Source organism: Chelonia mydas, chromosome 1, assembly GCF_015237465.2.
Source record: "Chelonia mydas isolate rCheMyd1 chromosome 1, rCheMyd1.pri.v2, whole genome shotgun sequence".
Lineage (NCBI taxonomy): Eukaryota > Metazoa > Chordata > Testudines > Cheloniidae > Chelonia > Chelonia mydas.
The window spans coordinates 291,430,915-291,457,758 of record NC_057849.1 but is presented as its reverse complement, the minus strand read 5'-3'; the positions used below and the strand labels follow the sequence as shown (position 1 = coordinate 291,457,758).

The following is a 26,844-nucleotide window of genomic DNA, read 5'->3' as shown; positions in this document are numbered from 1 at the left end:
GTGAATGAGGCAGGCTGAAATAGGAGATTCGAGACAGGTCACAAGCGCAGGTATAGACTTAAGAGTCACCAGCATAGAGGACACAGTTAACACAATCACCCAGAGGGAAAGGTGTTAACTGAAAAAAAGGAAGGATTAGAGAGGTCCCTGGGACCTCTATCCCATTCCCTCAGACTGCACTGATGTGCTACCATGTAAGAAACAAACAGGTTTGAAGGACAGCCTGTCCACTGGTCTGGTGTTGATCTATTTGGATGTATGTATCTTTGGGGACAGCCTGTCCACTATACCTATCCCAGGTCTTCTTAGCTGAGGATGGAAAATAGGTATCTCTTCCTCTCTCTCTTTGTGAAGGGTATCTTTGTTTAGGTCACAAGGTGATGCCTTGGAAAAGTAACACCTGCTGCAACTCACTAAGAACTGTGTCGCTGAATTGCCCTTTCCTCTTGTTGCATCTTAGACTCCTAAGTCTTAGGGGAAGAGGAGGTAAAACCCCAGTAAACATCCAAGTTTCCAAGAGAAAGGCAGAAGTTGGAGACATTTTATAGTTTAAAACATGTTTACAATACCCAGGAATGGATTCAATTCACGTCCCATGTGTTTGTTGCCAGGGCCAGTTAAGAGACAGATTTACTGATGTATCTAGGTATGAAGCCTGCTTGCCTGGAAAGGATGTATATACAACTAATTCTGGTACCACTCCTGCAGCTGAGGTAGATAGAGACTATAAAAGGGAATGAGTGTGGGAGAGGAGGTGACTTACCCTGTCCATAGACTGAGAGTATGTCTACATTTCAATTAAAAACCCACTGCTGGCATGTGCCAGCTGACTTGTATTCACGAAGCTCAGATTTCAGGGCTGTTTCTGGAAGTTTACGCTGCAGTTTCTTAGAGCTCAGGATGCAGCCTAGGACCCTCCAACCTTGCAGGGTCCTAGAGCTCAGGCTGCAGCCCAACCTCAGAAGTGTACGCTGCAATTCAACAGCCCTGCCACGGGTGTCTAACTGCAGCATAGACATAGCCCTTCCAAGCCATAGCTCACTTTCCTGCAGCTGCTCTAAGGCCACTGGCTGTAACCTGGTAACCTTCCCTTCTCTGAACTCTTCACTATCCTTGCTGCTTACTACTAAGATTTGATGTTTATGTGCACTTGGATTCCCATTTGCAGCAGTCCCCTTCAGCACAGCTAGTAGCTCTTAGCTGAGACTCCCCCTGCTTCCCAGCTACTCTCACGCGCTGTTTTACCAATCTTGTGGTAAGAACAGCAAGGTGAGCAGCACTGCTGCTGGTGGCTTCGTGTAGTGCCATTTAATTGGCTACTTCAGGCCGCTAAGGGCGTGCCTATACAGGGAAATTGACTGGAATAGCTACTGTGGAATAAACTATTCCAGAACAGCTAGTCTGGAATAGCTCTCTATGTGGACACACTTATTCCAGTGTAAGAGTTTCCATACAGTGACCTATTCTGGAATAGCTACTGTGCTTTAAATTCACACCCTATCTTATTCCAGAGCAACTTCCCCCATGTAGACAAGCCCTAAGTCACTGAATGTCCAGAGTGTGCTTAGAGGGGAGCCTCAGTAGAAGAATTCAAGATAGTAAAGCTATTATGGGAGTAACTTCTGGTTCTCTGGCTCTCAGAAGAGCACACAGAGTGAGTGTTGAGAGGGGCTTTCTGGATCTAGCACCAGCAGTGAATAACACCTTTGCTGCTTTCCATTTGCTGTGAGGACAGAAAGACCATTGTGAGAACAGGTGTCTTTAACTACAAAGGAGAAATGTCATTAATGTTGTGTTTTTAATCAAGATTTGTGATAGGTACCATTTCCTTTAGCTCCAGATAAATCTGGACTGTTTACTCCAACAGAATGCATAATGTTTCAAACCAAAGTTCTGAAACAGCCTTTCTATTCTAAACCCCTAATTCAATCCCCTTTGTTAAATTATCTGATGTTGCTCAGTCTGGAAGTGAAACCAGACATCTGCAATTTTGACTTTTCAGGACTTCAAATAGCTTTGTTAAAACAGAGCACTCGTTATATTTTAAAACATTGTCCTTTTCCCTTTTTGAAATGTACAAGTCTAATCAACACCTCTGAAGCTCTCTTTTAAATGTACAATAACCATGAAATTCAAAGTTATATGGTTCCCACAGCAACTGTACCTAGCTAGCTGTTCACACCGCTGTCATATGGTGCTAAATTTCATCCCCTTGTATGTAAATGACTGCCTATGAAGGAGTACTGCAGAAAGAGATCTGGGGGTCATAGTGGATCACAAGCTAAATATGGAGTGAGCAGTGTGACGCTATTGCAAAAAAAAGCAAACATCATTCTGGGATGTATTTGCAGGAGTGCTGTAAGCAAGACACGAGAAGTAATTTCTTCCGGTCTACTCTACGCTGATTAGGCCTCAACTAGAGTACTGTGTCCAGTTCTGGGTGCCACATTTCAGGAAAGATGTTTGTTTAATCTGGAGAAGACTGTGAGAGGATATCTTCTTAGCATATGTGCAACGTGCCTCAGGTGGCACATGACTAGGATTCACCAGTGAATTTGGTCTGCTGTTTGGATCATTAGCTTTCCCAGCTCGGGCTGGGTATTGACAGGTTGTTACAAGGAGGAGGAGGAGGAAAAATCGTTCTCCTTAACCTCTGACGATAGGACAAGAAGCAAGGGGCTTAAATTGTAGCAAGGGAGGTTTAGGTTGGACATTAGGGAAAACTTCCTAGTTGTCAGGGTAGTCAAGCACTGGAATAAATTGCTGAGGGAGGTTGTGGAATCTCCATCATTGGAGATTTTTAAGAGCAGGTTAGACAAACACTTGTCAGGGATGGTCTAGATAATACTTAGTCCTGCCACGAGTAGAGGGGACTGGACTAGATGACCTCTCGAGGTCCCTTCCAGTCCTATGATTTCTATGATCACTGCACAGCAGATGGATACATGTAGGACAAGAAGTGCAAAATACTGTAATAATCTGCAAAGGGAGTTTGACATATGCATAAGGTAGTTACCAGAATGGCAATTCAAGCAACATCACCAGGGTTAATGCGCCATCTCTCAAAAAGCGTCTTGAGATCTTTAATGACAAAAGTGGTACTTAAAAGCAGGATGGGTAAAAATCAATGATTTTTTAAAAATATTTTTAAAAAAAATCAATTTTTTTATTTAAATTGGATTTTTTTGATAAATTGCTTTTTGAGGAATAAACTGATCTAAAGATAGTTTTAATTAAGATACACTGTAGCTCAAAGGTATCTCATCATGGAATAGGGATTATAAATTCTAATTCTATAGTATGAGACAATATATTCATTTAATGTTTAAGAAAAGTTTTGTAAATGAGTTCCAACAGTTCATGGATTAGGGACCCAATTTTATGGGGTTCCAGGACTTCTGTATAAATTATTTAGGTTAATCTTTCTATCTACCTAATGGAACTCAGTGCTCAGTCTAGAAGATACCATCAAAGATGCTTAATTTTGCAGTTCTCAAACTGTGCATTTGTCTCTCCAGAGATAACATGCTTGTTAACAGCAAAAATGTTTTAAAATAAATAAATAAATAAACAAACATAGAAAGGTGAGAAATAACAGACCTCAAGCCTATTGTCCCTCTGCAAATTTGTGTACACAGAGTCAATCCCTTATCTCTCTCTAGAAGTGCAAAGTTTCAGAAAGTTCAATGAATAGAAGATTGTTGGGGGCGGAATAGATCCGGACAAGGAAAAGAAGTCTTGAGATAAATGTGAGAAGGGAGGGACAAGCGGTAGAAACAAAAGTGAAACTGTTTGAGCACCATATTCCAGAAGTCTTGAGGTCTTTTTGAGTGTAGCCTTCATTGATTTGAGATCTACCATACCACTCTCTCTCACTAGAAGGGAAAACCTATAATGGCAGCAGGCCGCAAGAGAGACCCAGTTTAGGAATAAGAACCATCAAGAAATATACGTTTGCTGATGATGTTTTAAAGAAAGTCACCAGTGAACTGTTGCAAGTCACTTAAGCACTTGGATTCAGAGATTGTTGAAGTGATAATCTCACTTTTAACAGCAGTAACTTCTTCTGCTGGTGTAGAAAGAATATTTTCTTTCTTTGGACTAATTCATTCCAAATTGAGAAATCGTTTGGGACCTGAAAAAGCAGGAAAGCTTGTTTTTCTTTTCCAGATTATGAACAAACAGGTAAATGAAGGTGAAGACGATTGAGTTAGTTGCTGAAACCAATATTTTAAGTTTCTTATGTTGACCTGGCTGACATAGTTGATTTAATTTTTATTTTTGTTTTTTAAGATATTTAACTATTTTAGTTAAAAAACAAACAAAAACAAACCTGATCTTAAAAAACTTGAATGTTTAACTAAATTCAAAAATTCATTTGCTTGTTTTGTTAAAATATTCTATGTCTGCTACTGAAGAAAAAATAAAATCCAGAATACATAACATTGTTGTTTTAGTTAAATAAAACAATTAAAATGTCTGTCTGATGATGTTCTCCTCCTAATACAGCATGGAAAGAAAATCCTCCAAATATTAATGATTAACCTGCTGAATTGGAGATAGTTCACCTCCCAATGACTTCATAAATAATCTTCTTCAATTACCTTTGGTAAATTAAATAACCAAACAATCATTCATTTTCTGATATAGCTGTAAAACTACTCTGAAAAGTTTTCAAAATAAATCACTTTAAAAATGTATAGTGTGTACCTTCTAAAAATGAAACCTACATCTTTCTCTGAGTTGTGAAGAATATGTATTAAGGTTATAACAACCAACAAGAATGCACTTTTATGTAGAAAACCATGAGTAAATCGAGTCTTCTTGACTAGTGATTTAAATCATGATTTAAATCACTAATTTGATTTAAATCAAATCCACCCTGCTTAAAAGTGGTAATAGCATAAACCCCAGGGAAGCAGCCAAGTTTAGGTTGACAGGCAAACTCACCAGTCAACTTTCAAGCCTCTAAACATGAGCTGCAGTAGTGTTAATCTCCAAGGTCCTCAATTTCGGCAGCCGACCCATAAATTCATGGTTTACTGTGATTGAAAGCATGCATTTTTACCGGTGCTTCCTCTGTCTGATCTATTCTTATGAACAAGTATTCTGAAGTGTTTTGAGCAGAAACCCTGGCAATGTCAATACACTGCCTAATATAAAGAAGAAAGCATGGACATCATGGAACTGGAGAGATGGACATAACTTAAACCCAACAAATCGACTACACAGGTTACCTTTTGGGAACGGAGACTAACTTTTTTCTTTTATTATTATTATTATTAAAAACAGCACTTGTTTTGAAGATTTCCTAGCAGGAAAAAAAAAAAAGCACTGAGTGTTATTCTAAAAAAAATGAACATTTTGATGGAGAGAAGCCACAGGATTACAGCTGATTCCAACAAGGTTGATAAATTTCTAATCTTATTCCCCCTCACAAACTGACAAACATTTTCAACAACAAAACCAATACAAGAGCTGTTTGCTTTTATTTCACTGAAAATATGAATAAAAAGTTATTTCGTAAAGGAACTTTGAAAGGCTATTTTTCCTGCCTAGTTTTAAAAGGGTATTACAAGGAACAGAGTAGTAACAAGGTGAAAGATTTTTAAGGACACTTACGTTATGTTAGCATCCAAGGAGTCTGGAATGTGTTCAACAGCTGAGTTTTGATACACTGTGGAAAACAAAGAATTTTAAAAACAAATTAAGATTTTTGGAGGAAGGGGGTGGGGGGAGAGAAAGGACTGTTAGAAGATGAAGTACTTCTCTTCCCCAAAACAAAATATCTTCCAAGAAAGTAAACTTTGAGAATTTAAACCTTAAGAATATTTCAGTAGCACTTATCAGAGCTCACTTTATTGCACTTGTATACCACATCAGTTTTTTAAGAAATTAGAGAAAATCTGCATTCAAAATGGAGAACAATATTCATCTGTCCAGTTTCCTCAGTTTCTTAAAAAAACAACAACTGATTTTGCATGCAAATTGTGAATGTCCAGTAAGGTTCTGAGAAATTTTCTATTTGAGTTTTAATTATATCAAATTTTGTTGATTGCCTTGTGCATGACACTGCACAATGTTTAAGCAGCTACAGTCATCCAGGTGTTGACATGGAATATTCAAAAAGGAAATGAGTGTTTGCAAAGAGTAGCAGCAAAGATGACACCACGTAAGTGTTCCAAAACCAAGAGAAATCCATTCTAGTTTATATTTCCTTTACAAGATAAACATACAAAATACCTAGTTTAAGAATAGTAGCAACATTATAATTGAAAAGATGCTTTTTCAGGTGCTTATAAAAACTTTTTATAGAAGTTACCTTTTGGCACGTAATTTCTTGTTTAATCTCAGTCTAGCGATGAACTGTGGCCATAGTTTGATGAAGTTAGCAATTTTTCAGATAACTGAGCGTAAACGTTTTCCACCAATTAAATATGACCTACTTTAGTTTTAAAACAGCTGTTTATATATTTCAAATTTAGGGATTTAGGCTAGATTTCAAAAAGAGAATTGTAGTCTCTGTCAATGCAAGACAAATTTCTTTGACATGTGTCAATAAATTCTATTTGAAAATAAGGACCCAGGTACAGTTCCAGATGTTTCACTTTTATCATGAGGAATAAAGCCCCAAAGATACATACATCTAAACAGATCGACACCAAGCCACATATATTCCCTAAGAAATAAAATGCAATTGTGGTTATTTCTAAGCTTGATCTTATGCATCTGAAAATATTCACTAGCGTGACCATTTACATTTATTTTTGAAATAGCTAAATGGTAAAACTATGTAAATGTGTTACAGTTTAGATAAGTGAGTAAGGACAAATTAGAACATCCCTAAGTTAGTTACATTACAAATCTATTAAGGCATTAAACACTATACAGCACAATACACATTACTGAATAAGCAGAAGGGATCAGAGTTTGAGTTGTTGAAAGAGTTACATATTTGAATACCCTAAACTATTAAAATCTTTACCATAAAGTTGCAGTGGTGTAGAAATAAATCAGATAAAATAAAGAACAAAACAAAACAAAACTGGAGGTGCCTTGCATGCAATCAAGACTCATGCATCTAAACCCAAAAGACTGTACCTGTTTTTGATGAGTATAACCAGGTGTGACCAACAATAAACTAATGAAATCTTTAACCATGTAGTTCATTGATATGAAGTGCGAGATCATGACTGAAGAGAACTTCTCCCCCAGATGCTTCAACTTGCTCTAAGGACTTTCCAACATACAGAATTGCATCAGTTTAACTTAAGGTGTGGTTTTAAACCAATTTACTTAAACAGGTGCAAAAGGGTTTGTGAACAATCCAGTATCAGTTTAAAACAGGATAAATTTGGTTTAGCGTAAATTGATTAGGAAGAGTTTTAAGTGAAATTGAAATAAGCCACTCTTAAACCAAAGTATGAAGGGGTTTTGCACTGGTTTAAGTAAAACATCTTTATAGAGTGTTGACACCATATTTTTCCACTAGTTCAGTTTTGTTTTTATAAATCTTTTGTGCCTCTGCTACAAAAAAGGACTATAAAAATAGAACCATCTTCCTTGACAGTTCTGCTCCTAATGTGTGCTTACAGTTATATCTGGTTGCTTAACTAAAATTACACACACACGCACTTTTTTACTCCTATTAAACTGGACAGAGTAAAACACACTAAAAGCAATCTAGGTTTTTCTGGTTCCTGATTCAAATAGAACCCACCACATTCAAAACGTAGGGCTGAGTTCTGCTATTGCACCTGTGCTACCAAGTGGAACACACTGAATTACTCATATGTAACTAATGGTGAATTTGGCCTGAGTTATTATTACTGATATCAGCAAAAGCTAAAAGATTTTCAGATTCCATGCTTAGGTTTCAAAGTTGTCAAATGGGAAAGCTATCTTTTTACTGGTAGGCTGACAAAATGTGATATGGAAATCATTGACACAAACATGGAACCCATTTAGCCACTCAATCACTTTTCAAGATAAAATTATATCGTTTCGCTAGAGTCTCTAGAATAGGCAAATTTGTAACTATTCACCTACAAATAAGCATACTTCTGTAAAGATGTGTTCAGACTAGGACAACCACCAGCAAGCTACAGCGATAAAAGCAATATTCCATGAGATTTCCTTCCAAACAGCAGAGGTAGGGCAGACTAGTGAGAATCTTGCAAGAAATTATTTTCAGATAAATTAAGAGGTAAAAGACCCCTTTCCTAAAGAGATAATCTGTGTAGGATTCCCATTCTTAAGTAGTTTGTGGCCTGTCTCAAACAACACAAAACAAAACACCATCCCTCCCCCCCACTAACTATAGCACGTGCAAAATAAACCATAGACAAGGACGATGCCAACACCTGAAGAATTTAGGAACAAAGGAATTGCCAGACTGGATCATACCCAAAAGTCCATCCAAGCCAGTATCCTGTCTCCAACAGTGGCCAGAACCACATGCTTCAGAGGAACATGTAAGAACCCTGCAGTAGGCAGATATGGGATAATATAGCTCACATAGTTAGAGACTGGCTTAAACCCTGAGACTGTTCTTATGTTCTTGATATTTATCAATTACATTTTTACTGCTAGACTTCAGAAATTTTTATATTTTTTGCTCAATATAATCAAGCATCCTAGAAGAAAGTTTCCTGTTTAAAAGCAAAGTTTTAGGCATTTATGGAATTTTAACATTTAACTTTTTTTTCAAGCTGTTTGATTGTTATGTTGTTAGCCATAAGGATTTAAATAGATGTAGATAATCCTTATGATTTATTAAACTGTTTTCCCTATAAAACTGAATTTAAAATAAATTACATCATTTAAAAAGTGGTACAAACTTGCAGGAGGAGGAATCTTTCATATACAATCTCATTTTTTTTAAAGCAATAAATTCAGTAATACCCAGCGAACAAGAGTGACTTTTTTTTTTTTTTTTTTTAAACACCATTATGTTTTGGGTTCATCTTAGACATACGGGGTTATGAACATCCATCATCTGCAATGTTTACAACTTCAGAATCATCTGCCAGTACCACCAGCAGTGCAGCAACTAAACATACAGGCAGGCAGTTTGTTTTTAAAATAAAGGTAAAGACAACCTTTATCATCCAGTAAAACCATGGAGGAGTTCAAAATCAGCAAACTCCAGCAAGACTCCACAGAGGAGAAGATTGCTCAGTTCATTTATGCAACCAATTCTCCCTTTTATCTTGTTCAGAGCAAACATTTAATTTACACAGTGTAATCATTAGGACCGAGCTATACTTCACTGGGCAGAGCAGACATTGCTGGATACAGTGTACGAGAAGGAAATTGAAAAGTGTGCAAAAATATTGATGGGAAATTCATTAAGCTGAATCTTGATGGTTGGAGCAATGTATACAGTGATCCAGTAATACATGCTTATGTGACAACAGAAGCTAGGGTTGTCTAGCTCACACAAACAGCTGATACATCAGATGCCCATACAGCAGAATACTTAAAAGTAGCAGTAAATGTTATAACAAACTGTGAACAAAAATTCAACTGTCAAGTGTGCAACTTCCTCACAGACAATACTGCAAATGTAGCAGACAGGAGGGAAAAAAAAAACTTCAATAAAATAATGAAGGGAACCTGAAACTCCTAACATATGGGTGTAGTGCTCATTTGATGCATATTTTAGCCAAAAACTTATGTACAACTCCAGGAATAAAAGAAAATAAATGGAACCTTGCCAACCTCCTGGAAGGACGGTACTGTGATCTTACTTTATAAGGGCAAGGGACAGAGCAGTGAATGTAAGAGCTACAGGCTGATCACCTTGCTGTCCGTTCCAGGGAAGGTGTTTGCACATGTTTTGCTGGTACGCAAAATGCTTCTGTAACAGCTATTGTGTTTCAGCTTCACTGAGGAGAGCAGGAGGATCCAAACTAATTCTTCCCCAAGATGTACGAAGGAATTCAGTGGTTGATTGTTTTGACCTATTTATTAAATAACTGGGCTATTCTGATGACTATTTGTGAAGAAAAATGTGACAAAATACCTGGAACTATCACAGCCAAAGTAGTCAACAACAGACTAAAGAGAAATGTAGAAGACATGCTGAATATTCTGAAATCTCTTTCCATAGTCTTGAACAAATTGCAGAAAGATTGCTGCTGTACTGCTGATGCTGTTGAAATTTGGAAAGAACTTCTAGAGACACTGACGAAAGAAATATCCAACAACAAAGTTAAACTGCAGGCAGTACTCCACCTCATTTTCTTGAAAATATTCTCAACTCAAAGTTCCAAGGTAGTTGCCTAACTGCTGAAGAAGATGCTGCTATGACAGGAGCATCTAATATTCATACACCAATCATGCCAACCACAATAGACTTCAGAGCTGGAGGTGAACCATTCAAGCAAGACATGTTTGCTTACTATATTTTGAAAGTCACACCACTGAACTGGTGGAAGTAACTAGCTAAGCATCTGGAACCAGAAATTTTGAAGCTTTAAATCAGTATTTCACAATAGTAGCCTCTTCTGCAGGCACAGAATGAATTAGTCCAAATGAAGAAAATATTCTATCAAAGTTAAGAAATCTATTGGGAGTTGAAAAAGCAGGAAAACTTGTCTCTCTTCCAGTGTATGAATAAAAACAAGAGGGGGGAGGGAGGAGGAGAGACAAGATACTCTAGTTTTAAAAGTGTAAAGGGCTTAGAAGACTGTTTCATTTTCAAGAAACTTAGGCACAAAGGAACTCAAGTTCCAGTCACTTTCACATAGGCATATTTGAAAATTTTCCCAGGCTGACTTGCAATAATCAATTTATTTAAACTGATTACAGTTAAACCCTCTATTTAATAAATCATTAAGTTGTAAATGCAAAACCTGTTTTGATAAGAGAAGATTACGTATCCAAAACATCTACGGTTATTTTGTTTAATAAAAATAAATGTTATATGCTGGTTTGTGTGTTTAATTAAATTCCAGCTACCATCCTAATGCAGTTTGCCATAGATCATGAGCAAAAAGTTAATTATCTAGTAAATGAGCAATATCATTCACCAATTTTCCAATGTACTAATAATGTACAATAAAAATCTGAAAATATTAAGCCATATAATTGCTTAAATAAATGAATACTTATAGTGTGCCCTTCTACATAGCAAAAAGATGTACCAAATCTAGAGTAAAAGCTCTATTTATCTGTAAATCAACATTTTAATGGTTATATGAGAACACATCTTTCTGTAGAAAATAACTGAAGTACAAATGGAAACATTGATTTAAAATCGAGGTTTTCCACTTGGTGATTTAAATCAATCCACCCTGCCCTGAAAGAGAATATCAGTCCTCCAACAGACCATTCTTATGGTTGGTTTTATAGGGACTTTATAGGATCTTTTCTTAGATGTTTCTTTCACTATGTATCCGTATGGGTCACCACCGGTTGTGGATTACAAGTGACAAATGAAGCATGCAAAAGAAACAGACCAGTGGCAGAAGTTCTGTGCCAAAGCTGATAAATTGCTTTGAAAAGTTTTCAAATTTTTATGCAGTGGCTGGGAAAAAGGCAGATAGTGGATTTGTCCCGCGTGCAGGCCAGACTGATTAACACGGGCTGTCTCTTTTCAGCAGCTGACTCAAGACTGTCCCACAGGAAATAAATGTATTTTATAGATTAAAACTGCTCCATTTCATGTAAAGCTCTCTGCTTCTGTGGTGGCAGAGCAAAGTGTAGAGAGACAAATACCAAGACTTCAAGGCTTCAGTTTTTGTCTGCATTGCTATCTAAGTCTCTGGAGAGACTAGGAGAACTCTATTCCACAACATGTACTTTGGATCCATGTCCTTCCAGGCTGAAGGTGGCTCTGGGGAGTACTTGGTCCATCATAAATAAAATATACAGTGGAGATTAATGACTATCAGACCAATGTCAATATATTTGAAGTCTTCCTTTCTAGGATAACATTGATGAGACAACTCAATACTGATGCCTCTTATTTCCTGAGCCAGTAGGTTCAATCCTGGGTATTATGTTTGAGGGAGGATCACATTTAAAAGGCATGTTTATAGTTTAAAAAAAAAAAAAAAAAGTAGTAGCATTGGAGAAATAACTCCACAGAGACTGAAATATAAGTGTTCATGTTCTCCAGGTAACAAATGAATATTAGTTGTCCGTGTCAATATTCCATCTATCAGTGTTTATTAATACAGTTGATAAGGTAACACTTAATTGCCTGTACATCCTAGTGTAAGGAGGAATGCAGCCACTTGAGGGCAATTCTACTTCTTAGATATTCCAGCGGATAGTACTGAGAAAGTGTTCTTCTGCCCTGAGTTCCATACATGTGTATGAGGGATCATAGGAGATTTTTAAAATAGGAGACATGGGTTGCAGTGTTACAAAAACAAAATACACTGCCTTCACCTCCTTGCTTAGGGGGCTAAATAAGCATGAATTGGGATACCACACAGACATATGCACTGGTGGGTACATGTTCCAAGCTGTGGGCCAAATTTTCACTTTCAACTCTTTTAAAGTATGCATGCGTGCAACCAGACTAGGGGAAAAGTCCTATGTGGAAGACCAAAACAACCAAAACCCTCAAACTGTACAAATGAAAAGGTTCCAACAACTGGCCAGGTAAAAAGCAAGTCTTCTGACCTTCTGGAAAAAGTAGTAATGCTATTTGTTTATCAAAGTATTTTTTGAGGGGTTATTCACTGAGAGGTTTAGAATCATAGAACTGGAAGGGATCTCGAGAGGTCACCTAGTCCAGTCCCCTGCACTCATGGCAGGACTAAGTATTATCCAGACCATCCCTGACAGGTGTTTGTCTAACCCGCTCTTAAATATCTCCAATGATGGAGATTCCACAACCTCCCTAGGCAATTTATTCCAGTGCTTAACTACCCTGACAGTTAGAAAGTTTTTCCTAATGTCCAACCTAAACCTCCCTTGCTGAATTTAAGCCCACTGCTTCTTGTCCTATCCTCAGAGGTTAAGAAGAACAATTTTTTCTCCGTCTTCCTTGTAACAACTTTTTATGTACTTGAAAACTGTTATGTCCTCTGTCTTCTCTTTTCCAGACTAACCAAACCCAATTTTTTTCAATCTTCCCTCACAGGTAATGTTTTCTAGACCTTTAATAATTTTTGTTGCTCTTCTCTGGACTTTCTCCAATTTGTCCATGTCTTTCCTGAAATGTGGCACCCAGAACTGTACACAATACTCCAATTGAGGCTTAATCAGCATGGAGTAGAGCAGAAGAATTACTTGTGTCTTGCTTACAACACTCCTGTTAACACATCCCAGAATGTTTGCTTTTTTTTACAACAGTGTTACACTGTTGACTCATATTTAGCTTGTAGTCCACTATGACCCCCCAGTCATTCCCCATTTTGTATGTGTGCAATTGACTGTTCCTTCCTAAGCGGAGTACTTTGCATTTGTCCGTATTAAATTTCATCCTATTTACTTCAGACCATTTCTCCAGTTTGTCCACATCATTTTGAATTATAATCCTAGTCTCCAAGCACTTGCAACCCCTCCCAGCTTGGTATCGTCCATAAACTTTATAAGTGTATTCTCTATGCCAGCACTTTTCAACCTTTTTCCTTCTGACCCCCCACCCCAACATGCTATTAAAATTCCACAGCCCACCCAGGCTACAACTATTTTTCTGCATATAAAAGCCAGGGCCAACATTAGGGGGTAGCAAGCAGGGAAATTGCCTGGGGCCCCATGCCACAGGGGGCCTAGTGAAGCTAAGCTGCTCAGGCTTCAGCTCCAGATGGCGGGGTTTGGGGTGGCGGGACTTCCGCTTTCTGCCCTGGACCCCAGTGAGTCTAATGCTGGCCCTGCTTGGCAGACCCCCTGAAACCTGCTTGTGGTGCCCCAGGGGGCCTTGGGCCACTGGTTTCAGAGTAACAGCCGTGTTAGCCTGTATTCGCAAAAAGAAAGGGAGTACTTGTGGCACCTTAGAGACTAACCAGTTTATTTGAGCATAAGCTTTCATGAGCTACAGCTACATGCATCCAATGAAGTGAGCTGTAGCTCACGAAAGCTTATGCTCAAATAAACTGGTTTGTCTCTAAGGTGCCACAAGTACTCCTTTTCTTTTTGGTTAAGAACTGCTGCTCTATGCCATTATTTAAATAACTGATGAAGACATAGAACAGAACCGGACCCAGAACTGATCCCTGGGCATCCCACTCGTTATGCCCTTCCAGAATTACTGTGAACCACTGATAACTACTCTCTGGGAACAGTTTTCCAACCAGTTATGTACCCACTTTATAGTAGCTCCATCTAGGGGGATTTTAAGGGAGATTACTTCTGACTGCTAACCTTAAGCAATGTTTTTATTATAAGCTCACTTAGTGACTGTAAGTATGTGTATTTTATCATGTAAAATATACCAGTTCCCACCATGAAAATTAGTCTGCACTTAAATAACAGGTGCATCAACTAACCAGTGCGTCCAGTATGCCTAACACTGAAAATGAACCAATTTCCCAAGTAACATGAACGTAATTTATCCTATACACTTCCCAAAGCACAGCCCAACTAAATGAACAGTACTAGTGAAGAAATTCCAAAAACAAGTTCCACAAACAAAAGAAATCAGGCAAAACTGCCATAAATAAATCAGAAGAAACATCAATAAGCCTCGATAAACAGTACAACAGTTTCCATAGCTCCATTTGCTGGTAATGAAAAGTAATCAATCACTGAATTTACTATAGGCCACTGAAAATACAGATAGTGGAAATTCTTTTAAGGTCTCTCCCATGATCTCTTCTATGTTTAATGGTGTCTGCAGTGTTCTGTAAAAAACTATATGCATTGTTAATTACAAACTTTTTTGTTTTGTCTTTATGGTTGTGAAATAAGTCTCCAAATGTGAACCAATTCAGTGCTGTCTTCCCAAGTCTGAAAGAAAAGCCTTGTGTACACTTAAAGGTTATGTCAACATGCCTACATGGACCAGGGGTGTGAAAAAAACAGCCCTGTAGCTATGCTGAACTAACACCCAGTGTGGACGCAACTAAGTTGATGGAAGAATGCACTCACTGACCTAGCTACTGTTGCTTGGGTACGTGGTATTCCTTCACCAATGAAAAAAACCCTTCCATCAACATGGTCTGAGTCTACATTATGGGGTTATGCCAGCATAGCTACAGGAGCCTAGCTAGGCCAGTACAGTCCGCATAGCGTAGACACACCCCAAATCAGAAACATTAATACAGTACTCAGAGTTTTAAACTGACTCTTCCATCTTAATGAGTTATCCACTTAATGACTATTTCAGAGTTCATTTACGCCACTGGTTCTCAACCTGCGTCCTGCTTATGGCCCAATCAACACACAGATGTGGCCTATGTGACATCCTCAGGACCATACAGGTAGTATATATATTGTGTGGCTGTGACCCACTTAACTAAGGCTACGATTTAGTCAAGGGTATTTTTAGTAAAAGTCATGGACAGGTCACGGGCCAGTGACCTGTCCATGACTTTTACTAAAAATACCCTTGACTAAATCTTGGGGGGGGCGCAAGGGAGGGAGAGAGTGTGCTGCTGGGGTGAACCAGGGAAGGAGCGAGGGCCCGCAGCCACCACCCGAGGCTGCTCCAGCCGCAGCCTGACCACTGACCAGGGCCGCCCTGAATCCATGATAGGCACGGAGCCCTACACATAACACATAGAGAGCTCCATATGCGGCCACAATGGTAAATAGGTTGAGAACCACACTAATAAGAAAACTAGTGGACACGGCCCAAGTACATATAACACTTTCTGCAAAGGTACTGCACTCCCCCCTGCCCTCAGAGGGAACCCCTATTAAGGGAGGATTTAAAAAACAAACAAACCCCAAGACTGAGTGAAATAGAGCTTATTTTATTTAAAATTACACATCAAATTAATTGTTGGGATAAATTATCTTTAAAAATGTTCATACATTTAGAACGATTTCTTTAAAAAAATTTCAGACTTCTCAAAATTTTCCACAGAATATTGAAGGTGAATTCTTCATAATGTATAGTTTTTCACATACATCCAGGCATCTGTGTAACAACTAAATATGGTGGACTGTAACCAGACATATCCTGAGCAGAAATTACTTACAGCCTTCCTAAAACAAACGAATAGAGGTCTATGCTCAAAATTTATTGATCTAAAAATCACAACAAATATGAAGTCATGCTTCTGGTACACACGGTACCATGATAACCACTGCCCTATAAACACAGATTGTGAAGACACCATATAAATATTAGGTTAACATTCATCTAACAAGTTTCAATGTTTATAGTTTTAGACTAATGGGATACAATCCTAACATATTGTGCCTGAAAGTGTTCAAGTAGTAAATAAAATGACAGTCCTGAGAACGCCTGAAAAGTTTCTGAAGACGTTTAGAATGAACTGGCTCTCAGCCTTAAAGATACATCATATAAGAAGAAAAATGGATGACTATGTTTACTTCTTTATAATGTCTAAAGGGTTTTCTTTCTTACTTTTAAGACCACTTGGGAGTAGGGATTTTGGGAGATTTTCTGTTTTAACACATACACATGCAGGAAATTCAGATCTTATCCTATTTTTTTCCTGGAAGACTACGTAAAACTGGATAACTTTTAAGATACCATTACAAGTACCATATGAGTGAAACCTGATCTGCTGAAAAGGGAAGAACTTTTATTCAGGCTCTTTAAAAAAAATTTGTGATGTGTATTAACAAAAACAAACAATTGAGAAGAAAGATATCTTTGTTAAAGTAAAAGACTGTGGAAGCTCCCAATCCACTTCCAGGGTCTCTTCCAAGGAGACCATTAGTTTGAAAAAAAAAAAAAAAAAAAAGAGAAAAAGAAAGACAAAATTTGCGTTTCATGGTATTGCTAAGGTAAAAGATAAGTGGAAAAAGAATTTGAAAAATATTTTTCAAGGCTTCTTAATACTTCATAAAGTAACCAAAGAGGGCACAAAATAACTTTTCTATTTTTAGGCTTTCAAATATAACTTCACAATAATTAGTACAAGATGAGTTAGAATACTTCATATCCCTACAAAATAAAATTCCAGTACATTTTAGTTAGTGATATTAATTTGTCATTTCATCTCAAGATCCTGATATTTTAATTACTGTTGCCAAGGTTATTGCTTTGATATGAAGGTCAGGGCAGGGGAGGTAAGGATTTACTCCACTCTTTGTCCTTACAGTAAGCTTGAACTCTTTTAGGGCATATCTGCAATATAGCAGCACAGCCACAACCCTGCAGCAATAGCACTCCTAATAGAACATCAATGGGAGGATTTTCCCATTGATGTAGGTAATCCACCTCTTCAGTCAACCTAGCTACCTCTACAAAGGCACTTGGGGGGGGGGGGGGGGAATAGGTCAACCTAACTACGTCTGACAGGGTGTAAAATTTTTCGCAACTAGGAGCTATGCAGTTAAGATGATCGAAGTTTTAGATGTAGACGAGGCATCAGACAGTACCACTTGGATAAGGATTTGTCTACACTACCTTTTAAATCGATGCAAGTTACATCGCTCAGAGTGTGAAAAAGCCACCCCCGAGTGACGTAAAGCAGTATCTACACCATGCTATGTTGGTGGGAGATGCTCTCCCGCTTACATAGCTTCCCCCTCTCGTTTCTCCCATCAGCATAGCACGTCTTCACCAGACACGCTAGAATGGCGCAGTTGCATCGGTGCAGCTGCGCTGATGTAGCGCGGTAGTATATGCTAGCCTTAAATTAGGTGTCTTTCCCTTAAAAGCTAAACCCCCTTAAGAAAAAGTTGTGTTAAAAGCCCAACATGTTGTTAATCATATGAATGATGCTGTGGTTGTGCAAAAAGTAATTGAGTGAGTTAGTCCTCTGGGCTCTTTTTAGACTTACTGAATATCAACTCATCTGTATAAAAATCCTAAAAAGCTATAAAACTGCTGAAATAACTGGTAAATAAAGTTCTGTTGACTTTATATGATTTTTAGTCTATCTTTAAAGTGAAACTGTGCAGAATATCACGGACACAATTCTGTAGTCCAATCAGATAATTAGAACATAAAAAAAATACAATAATGCAATGTTATATTTAAGAGTTTACACAAAAAAGTTAGGAAATATAAAAAGTTCTAGTCCCTTACAGGAACCAGATTTAACTCACTTATACACAATATAGTTTCATTTCATGTTGCATATGCATTACCTGAACAATAACTGATTATGTACATAATTGCATATGCAAATAAATCTATGTAATTGGTTATTTCAGCGTGCAGAAAACCAAGTATATGTATAAGCTAGCAAAACAAAGCTCCCAAGCGCTGCAGCTGAATCTGTGAGGATGTATATACAGGATCAGGGCTCACATTAGTAGTAAGAAAAGAGCCATACCATGTATGAGAGTTACACTACTTCTCTTCTCTCGCAAAAACAAGGAGTCGTCCTTGTGGCACCCCTCATTGTTTTTGCTGATACAGACTAACAGGGCTACCACTTTGAAAACTCTCTTCTCTCGAGAATTCATTCCTCACTGAGTATACACATACAAGACTGAACTTCTAAAATGAAAAAAGAAAAAAAAAAGTTTCTGATATTTGTTTTTTTAAATGGTAAAATCCCAAAATGATAAAAGCCCAAAGGCTAATCTTTTCAGAAAGTTCTAAGAACCTAAAAAATGGCATAATATAAGTGTTTTTCAACCTTAACTGTAATGCAACTATTGGACTGCTCTACCTGATATCAAATTTTGCACTGTGCTACATTCCACTTTAAAGATTCAGATGAATCTTTACATTTTAACTTTATATTTAAGTTTTATTGCTGCAATTAAGAATCTTATATTTGGCATGAAGCTTTATTTTAAAAAATGTCAAATTGCACTGCACCCTCCATCCCAGATAATTCTTAGACCGTAAACTCTTTGGGGGCAGGAGCTGTCATTTATTATATCTGTACAACGGTACCCAGCCTTTGGGCACTATTGTAATATAAATATTAATAAAAATCTATATAAAGCACAAACTGTATTCCAATAAGCAGTACAGAAAATAAATTCACAAATGAACTTTCTGATAATAGTTCATCTTAATTAATTAGCCTCTTACTCCACTTTATGTTCTGTGTATACATATATCCACATATAAAGAAAATAAAATCTTACTATATGTTCCATTCTATGCATCCGATGAAGTGGGCTGTAGCCCATAAAAGCTTATGCTCAAATAAATTTGATAGTCTCTAAGGTGCCACAAGTACTCCTGTTCTTTTTTCTGGGTAATGTCTATTTATATTTTAAAAAAAGCTTCCTTACCAATTATACTAATACCACATAAGATTACTAACACAAAAGAGTTACCTTACTTTTGCCTATTTACTTTCTGTATTTTGCTCTTCTTGGATATTTAGTTTCACAGCATTTGTAGTACAAACACTGCAGATTTTAAAAATCTATGAAAATTACTCAATTTTAAATAAGCATAAAGTACTACTGTTACTTTTATTAATATTAGGGAATGTGAAATATATATGTACATTTAAACCTGGGGCCTCATCTGTCCAACAACATCCTTTTAATGGATATCAAGCAAAACAAACAAACAAAAAAAATTGGAACCTGGTTGACCACCACTACATTCCCTCCAAAAATCAAGAAGTAGAAAGTCTCACTGATTAAAGGGTCAAATTTTCTTCTCACTACCAGTTTCACCCCAGTCTAACTCCAACAACAAATTACTCCTGATTTACTCCAGCATAAAGGCAATCATACCTGGGCTAAATCCCAAATCCCTCCCTTTAACTTTACAACAACTTTCAGGTGTTAATCTAATTCTTGGTGCCTGAATGCAACGTGCGGATACGGTGATGCCAATATAGAAAGCTTGTATCCAAACATTTTATTACAAAAGCGGTCTAGATAAGATTTTGACCGACCCGAACGAGAGCAACATTTAGCTCAGTGCACGGGACTGCTGTACACATGCGATTTTAACAAAGCTTGGTCCGTGTCTACCGATTACGTACAGTCGGGATTTGTTTTGGTGGCTTGTTTTTGTGTAACAAAAGCTTTCCCCGGATGCTGGCGGAGCGGGGACGAGGAGGAGCAGTGCTCGGGCGGAGGCTCAGAGGCCGGAGCTGGCCCGGGGACTGGGGAGCTCAGTTACTCCAGCCACTGGTCCCCTTTGTTTTCCCTCTTGCCCCGGGGAAATGCGCAGATGCGCAGCCAGCCGGGTAAGGGCCCAAGCAGCGGAGCGCGCCCGAGCCCAGCGCCTGCAGGGCAACGGCCTGTCACGTTTGGTCTTAAACCCTAGATCCGACCGGCTCGTGTCAGTCTCTTCGCGCGGGGTGGGGCGCAGCGGGCTGGGCACCAAACCCCGCCCGCTGCCCCGGGGAGGGGGAAGTAGAGAGACCGCAACTCTCCGGGGGGCTCCGAGTTGAGGTGAAGGCCCCGCGGAGCCGCGCTGCCGCGGCCGCCTCCGACGCGGGACAGGGGAGTCGCCCCGCAGCCCCACCGGGAGGAGCCGGCTCAAACTACTTTCACTTGTGACACGGGAGCTGCCAGAGTCCTCCCGCCCGCGCCCCCGCTCCGGGAACCAGCGTCCCAGGACACGCGACACCGCCTCCCCAAGCGCTCCCCCAGGAGGGACCCTAAGACTCCCCCAGCCCCTCCTCGGGCTGCCGCCCCCAGGGCGTACCTGGCGCCAAGGATCGGAGGCTCCGGCCGTTGAGGCCCCGTGTCCCCACAGGGCTCGGTTACTGCTGCGCTGCCAGCTTCCCCAACATGGAGGCTCCGGCTCCTTGCGCCGCCGTCTCGGGACTTCCGGGAGCCGCCGCGGTCGCTTCTCCGCGGCTGAGGCCCGGAACGTGTCCCCGGCCTAAAGGCTCCGCGAGGGAAGGGGCGGGCTCCGAGCGCGCTGCGCCACTGCCGCCTGCTCCGCTCGATCCTCAGCGGCTCCCCGGCCACATGTCAGTGCGCGGCGGCGACTGCGCAGCACCCACGGAAGCCGCGCGGCGGCGCTGCCCAACCGCCTTTTGCGACAGAGGAACAGCGTGGCGGCGGGCGGCGCAACCTGACAACGAGACACCTCCGACCCGGCCCGCGCGCGTCGCCTGCAAGGGCACTCTGGGAAAGGTCCTCCGGCTCCGAGCTCGGGGGGTGGGGGTCAGTCGCTGCGGCGATAGGAAAGCGCAGGCCGAGGAGCGAGGGGCTGGGCTGGAACCTTCTTTGGGGGGCGCGGGCCGCTGAGCCCGGCGCCGAGCTGCGGGGGCTCGTAGGGGCCGCACTGGCGCGGCTGGTAGCAGTGGCGGGTGGCTCCTGCTCGCCTCGTGCGGGGCGTGAGCTGCTTCCTGCTGCCCCCGGCGCTGCGAGATTGGTGGCAACAGGCGCCCCTTTGGGAGCGGGGCGTTTCCCCCTTTGCCGGGGCGCTGGCGGCCCCGCAGCTGTCTCCATAGGGCGCCCAAAGCGGCTGTGCGGCATGTGCAGGGCGGGCGGCCTCGCCCGACGGCGGTCGGGTGACCAGACAGCGGGTGGTCGTGCCAGTGTGTAATTGTGGTGTTTGGCTGGCTCTCCTGCGTGAGCAGCGGGGCTTTTGAGAGATTTGACAGACCACGTCGGGCAGGGCACAGGTTTACCCAGGTTCCTAGTTTCCAAGGTCAGAGGGGAGATTTGGGATGATCTGCTCCAGGGGTTCTCAAACTTCATTGTGCTGCGACCCCCTTCTGACAACAAAAAATACTCTGTGACCCCCTCCCCAGGAAGAGGGACAGAAACCTGAGCCCAGCTGAGCTTCACTGCCCACTGTGGGGGGGGGGGGAGCCTAAGGGGGCCTGTACCCTGAGCCCCACCACCCAGGGTGGTGCGGAGCAGGCTTTGGCCCCGGTTCCGGGCCCCAGCAAGTCTAATGCCAACCATGGCAAACCACTTTGGGGTCTCGACCCACAGTTTTAGAACCGTTGGTCTACTCTGATCTCCTGTAATTAAAACACAGGCTTTAGAACTTCCCCCAAATAATTTCCTAGAGCAGAGCTTTTAGAAAAATATCACCTGATTTAAAAATTGTGAGTGATGGAAGGTCCACCACAAGCCTTGCTAAGTTGTTCCAATGGTTAATTACGCTCACTGTTAAAAACATATGCTTTATTTCCAGTCTGAATTTGTCTAGTTTTAACTTCCAGCTGTTGGATTGTGTTGTACCTGTGTCTGCTAGAGTGAAGAGTCCATTACTAAATATTTCTTCCCGTGCAGTTACTTATAGACTGTAATCACATCATCCATAACTTTCTATTTGTGAAACTAAAGAGATTGACCTCTTTGAATCTATCACTATAAGGCATATTTTCTAATCCTTTAATCATTCTTGTGGCTCTTCTCTGAACCCTCTCTAATTTATCAACGTTCTTCTTAAATTGTGGGCACCAGAACTGGATGCAGTATTCCAGCAATGGTTGCACCAGTGCCAAGTAGATTTAAAATAACCACTCTACTTCGACTTGAGATTCCCCTTTTTATGCATCTCCAGATCACATTAGCTCTTTTGGCCACAGCATCACAGTGAGAGCTCCTGTTCAGCTGATTATCCGCTATAAAACCCCTAATCTTCTTCAGAGTCACTGCTTTCCAGAACAGAGTCCCCCATCCTGTAAGTATGGTCCACATTCTTTGTTCCTATATGCATACATTTACATATAGTTGTATTAAAATATTATTTGCATGTGTCCAGTTTACCAAGTGATCCAGATCACTCTGAATCAGAGACCTGTCCTTTTCATTATTTACCACTCCTCCAGTTTTTGTGTCATCTGCAGACTATATCAAAGAACATTTTATGTTTTCTTCCAGGTCATTGATAAAAATGTTAAATAGCATAGGGCCAAGAATGAATCCCTGCAGGACTCTACTGGAAACACACTGGCTTGATGGCAATTCCCTTTTTACAATTACATTTTGAGACCTATCGGCCAGTTTTTAATCCATTTAATGTGTGTCATGTTTAATTTATGTCATTCTAGTTTTTTAATCAAAATGTCACGTAGTACCAAGTCAAATGGCTTACAGAAGTCTATTATGTCCACACTTTTACTTTATTAGCCAAACTTATAATCTCATCAAAATAAGATAAACTTAGTTTGACAGGATCTATTTTCTCTAAACCCATATTGATTTGCATTCATTACCTTACCCTCCTTTACTTTATTAAATTTTATTCAGTCCCTGTGTGATTCTGATCCTCACAGTTTGCATAGCATAAGAATTTGCTGCAGATGTAGGGACAAAGTCACATCCAGCATTTTGGGCCTTGCAGAATTGGGCCCTAATACTCTAAGAAAGTCACAAGATTCTTAGTTATATGTACCCAACAGATTACCTCATTTTAACATTATTATGTTATTTGTTGAGCGCCAATAGTTAAGTGCAAGGTGCTTTACAAGATGTAAAAAAGACAGAGTTCCTGCCACAAGGGGCTTACAGACTAAAAATACACCTACAGTAATTGCACACACAAGACACCGAGAATTGTGCTAATTTGGGGAATTTTTTGATTTGTTCAAAATGGAGTGGTGATAGCAATTACTGGTTTGGGTTAGTATTTGTCAGCCTTGTAGAAGCAGCAAGGTTTAGTCCATATCTGCGCTACAAGAACCCGGCTAGTCATACTGTTATCTGAACTGTTAACAGCAAACATGAAGTTGTGCTATTCAGCAGCTTTTTTTCACAACACAACCATCTCATGCATTTTTGTCCATGTTTTCTGTGTTTGAATCAGTTAATTTTGGGTAGCTTTTTCCATACTGCCTCAGTAGGAGTGAAAGAGCTCAGAGGACATGCATGCCGAGTGGTAGAAACAGCACACATAGGGCAATGCACTCTGTTGTAGCACAGAGAGCTGGGAGTTAGGCCTGGCTATCCTAATTATAGAGACATGGTTAGGGTTCTGCCCAACCCAAAATGACTGTTACAACCATGGGCAATGGGTATAAGAGGCCTGGGGAGGCTAAGCCTCCCCAAACAGCTTTGACGCGCTGCCTTTGAGAGTGCAGACGCCTGGGCCAGGGCCTCTCCTGCACTCCATCCCAAAGCCCCGCTCCTGCTCTTCCTTTGTGGCCCCACCCATGTTGTGTCTCTTCCTGCCCACGCTACTTCTCTTTCTCCCCTATGCGAAACATGGGAGGGCCCTGGGATGGAGCAGAGGTGGAGCATGGGGCAGAGCGGGGGTGGAGCGGGGCCACGGGCCAGGCACCAGGGGAGCTTCCAGTGCTCATGCCAGCCTCCCCAAATGCCAGAGCCACACACTGCCCATGGTTACAACCTGGTTAGACTAAGACAACTATGTGCCAGCCTTGGCTGCTGGCAAGGGCAATGATACATGATATGTAGCCATGATTACTAATAGAGTATTAACTTGTGGTGTGTGGATACAAGCAGTTGTAACTGACCCCACTGTAGGGTGTTGCTGTGAGTTGGACTGGGACTTTTCAGCTTGGAAAAGAGATTACTAAGGAGAGATATGATAGAGGTCTATACATTGACTGGTGTGGAGAAAGTAAATAAATAAGGAAGTAGTATTTACTCTATAACACAAGAAGTAGGTGTCAAGGTTCCTTCCCCACTCTGAACTCTAGGGTATAGATGTGGGGACCTGCATGAAAGATCCCCTAAGCTTATTCTTACCAGCTTAGGTTAAAAACTTCCTCAAGGTACAAACTTTGCCTTGTCCTTGAACCCTAGGCTGTCACCACCAAGCATGTTAAACAAAGAACAGGGAAAGAGCCCACTTGGAGATATCTTCCCCCCAAAATATCCTCCCAACCCCTATGCCCCCTTTCCTGGGGAAGGCTTGATAAAAATCCTCACCAATTTGCATAGGTGAACACAGACCCAAACTCTTGGATCTTAAGAACAATGAAAAAGCAATCAGGTTCTTAAAAGAAGAATTTTAATTAAAGAAAACGTAAAAGAATCACCTCTGTAAAATCAGGATGGTAAATACCTTACAGGGTAATCAGATTCAAAACATAGAGAATCCCTCTAGGCAAAACCTTAAGTTACAAAAAGACACAAAAACAGGAATATATATTCCATTCAGCACAGCTATTTTACCAGCCATTAAACAAAAGAAAATCTAATGCATTTCTAGCTAGATTACTTACTAACTTAAGGAGTTCTGAAGAGCATTCCTGATCTGATCATGGCAAAAGCGACAGACAGACAGACCCTTTGTTTCCCCCCCCCTCCAGCTTTGAACGTATCTTGTCTCCTCATTGGTCATTTTGGTCTGGTGCCCGCGAGGTTATCTTAGCTTCTTAAGCCTTTACAGGTGAAAGGGTTTTGCCTCTGGCCAGGGGGGATTTTATAGTTCTGTATACAGAAAGGTGGTTACCCTTCCCTTTATATTTTTGACAGTAGGGGACACCAAATGAAATTAATAGGCAGCAGGTTTAAAACAAAAGGAAATATTTCTTAACACAATGCACAGTAAACCTGTGGAACTCTTTGCCAGAGTATGTTGTGAAGGCCAAGACTAAATTCATGGAGGATAGATCCATTATTGGCTGTTGGCCTTGATGGGCATGATGGTATTCCTAGCTTCTGTTTGCCAGAAGCTGGGAATGGGCGACTTGATGATTACCTGTTCTGTTCATTCCCTCTGGGGTACTTGACACTGGCCATTGTCAGAAGACAGGATACTGGGCTAGATGGACCTTTGATCTAACCCAGTATGGCAGTTCCTATGTTCTTATGAGTGTTGTGGTACCCACACATTTGGTAGTGTGTTTTGTGTACTGCATGCTCGGTGGTAAGGTGGCCCAAATATTTTCCAGGCTTTAGCCTTCCCTGAATTCCCATAAACACTCACACGCTTTGAATAACATAGGATTCCTTGGCTAGCTGCCAAAACTAAAAGGTACAACTGCCCTATGCACAATGACTGTAAGGTACAATGAAAGATAAACCAGCAGTTCCTAATCCAGCCCCTAAGAGCAGTCCAGTACAGGAGTATACAGGTAACTGTCTTGTAACTTCTCCACACTGCCCTTCTGCCCAAAGATCACTGCCCTGTATTCTCCTGCTGTGGTTACTGCTGGTCCACTGCTAGTAAAGGGGCATAACTGCCTGGATCTCACCCCCAGTTCCCAGGCTTCCTGCTGCCCTGCCTTCCCTCTGCAGTCAACTCCCAGGCTGATGCCTCCAGCCTGCTACTCCTGCTTTCCTGTATGCTATGGCTGTTTTCTGATCTCAGCATATATATACTACTTCCTTTTCCTGTATGTTTGGGGGTTACGGAGCCCTTCTACATGTTGAACTGGCTCAGAGTGATCTCCACTGACTAGAAGGTACTAGGTAATGGGCCAGGAAGTGGATTATGTTAGTGGCCCAAGACGGACTTAAATAAAGTGAGTATGGGTGCATGTTGCACTGGGTTAGGAAGATATTCCTGTTATAGGAGACAGCATGGAAGAAGGCTCAATGATGATGATGGGATAGGTGAAATTAGTTTCATTAGCAGGGTGAAGGAGAAATAGTGAGAAACAAGAGTAAAGCCATAAGCAGGGGTGTAGTGTTGCAGTCTTAAAAGTGAAGACAATAATCTTAATTTAGAGACTGACCCAAAGGTCATATAGATGAATGGACTGTTGTGTCCTCAGTGGGCTTTGGCTCAGCCCTTATTACAGATGATAAGAGGAAACTATTGTGTGTAGGAGCTGGCGGGAAATTAAAAGAGGTCCATGCAGTAGGTGAGGAAGATGATTTTCAGTGCTACATTCTAAATAGGCTGCACTTTCGGAAAGAGGGAGGCCAGAAATAAGGAAGCTGCGGTCGTCACGATGGGAGATAATATGAGGAGAAAGCTGCTGC

The 26,844-nt window shown here is 40.7% G+C and overlaps 1 protein-coding gene across 3 annotated transcripts in view; it reads right to left on the bottom strand.

The window, feature by feature from the left end:
* Positions 1–21,510, bottom strand: part of SCAF11 (SR-related CTD associated factor 11) — a 65,404-nt gene extending 43,894 nt beyond the window's left edge. For 2 of the 3 annotated variants that reach the window (XM_037887712.2, XM_043548837.1), the window contains exons 1-2: positions 20,684–21,349; positions 5,623–5,677 (exon numbers count right to left, since the gene is read on the bottom strand). The gene's annotated coding sequence lies outside the window, so the exon portion shown is untranslated. Of the gene's footprint in view, positions 1–5,622; positions 5,678–20,683 lie in introns of all 3 variants that reach the window. The other variant, XM_037887703.2, reaches the window with a different exon arrangement.
* Positions 21,511–26,844: the final 5,334 nt, after the last annotated feature.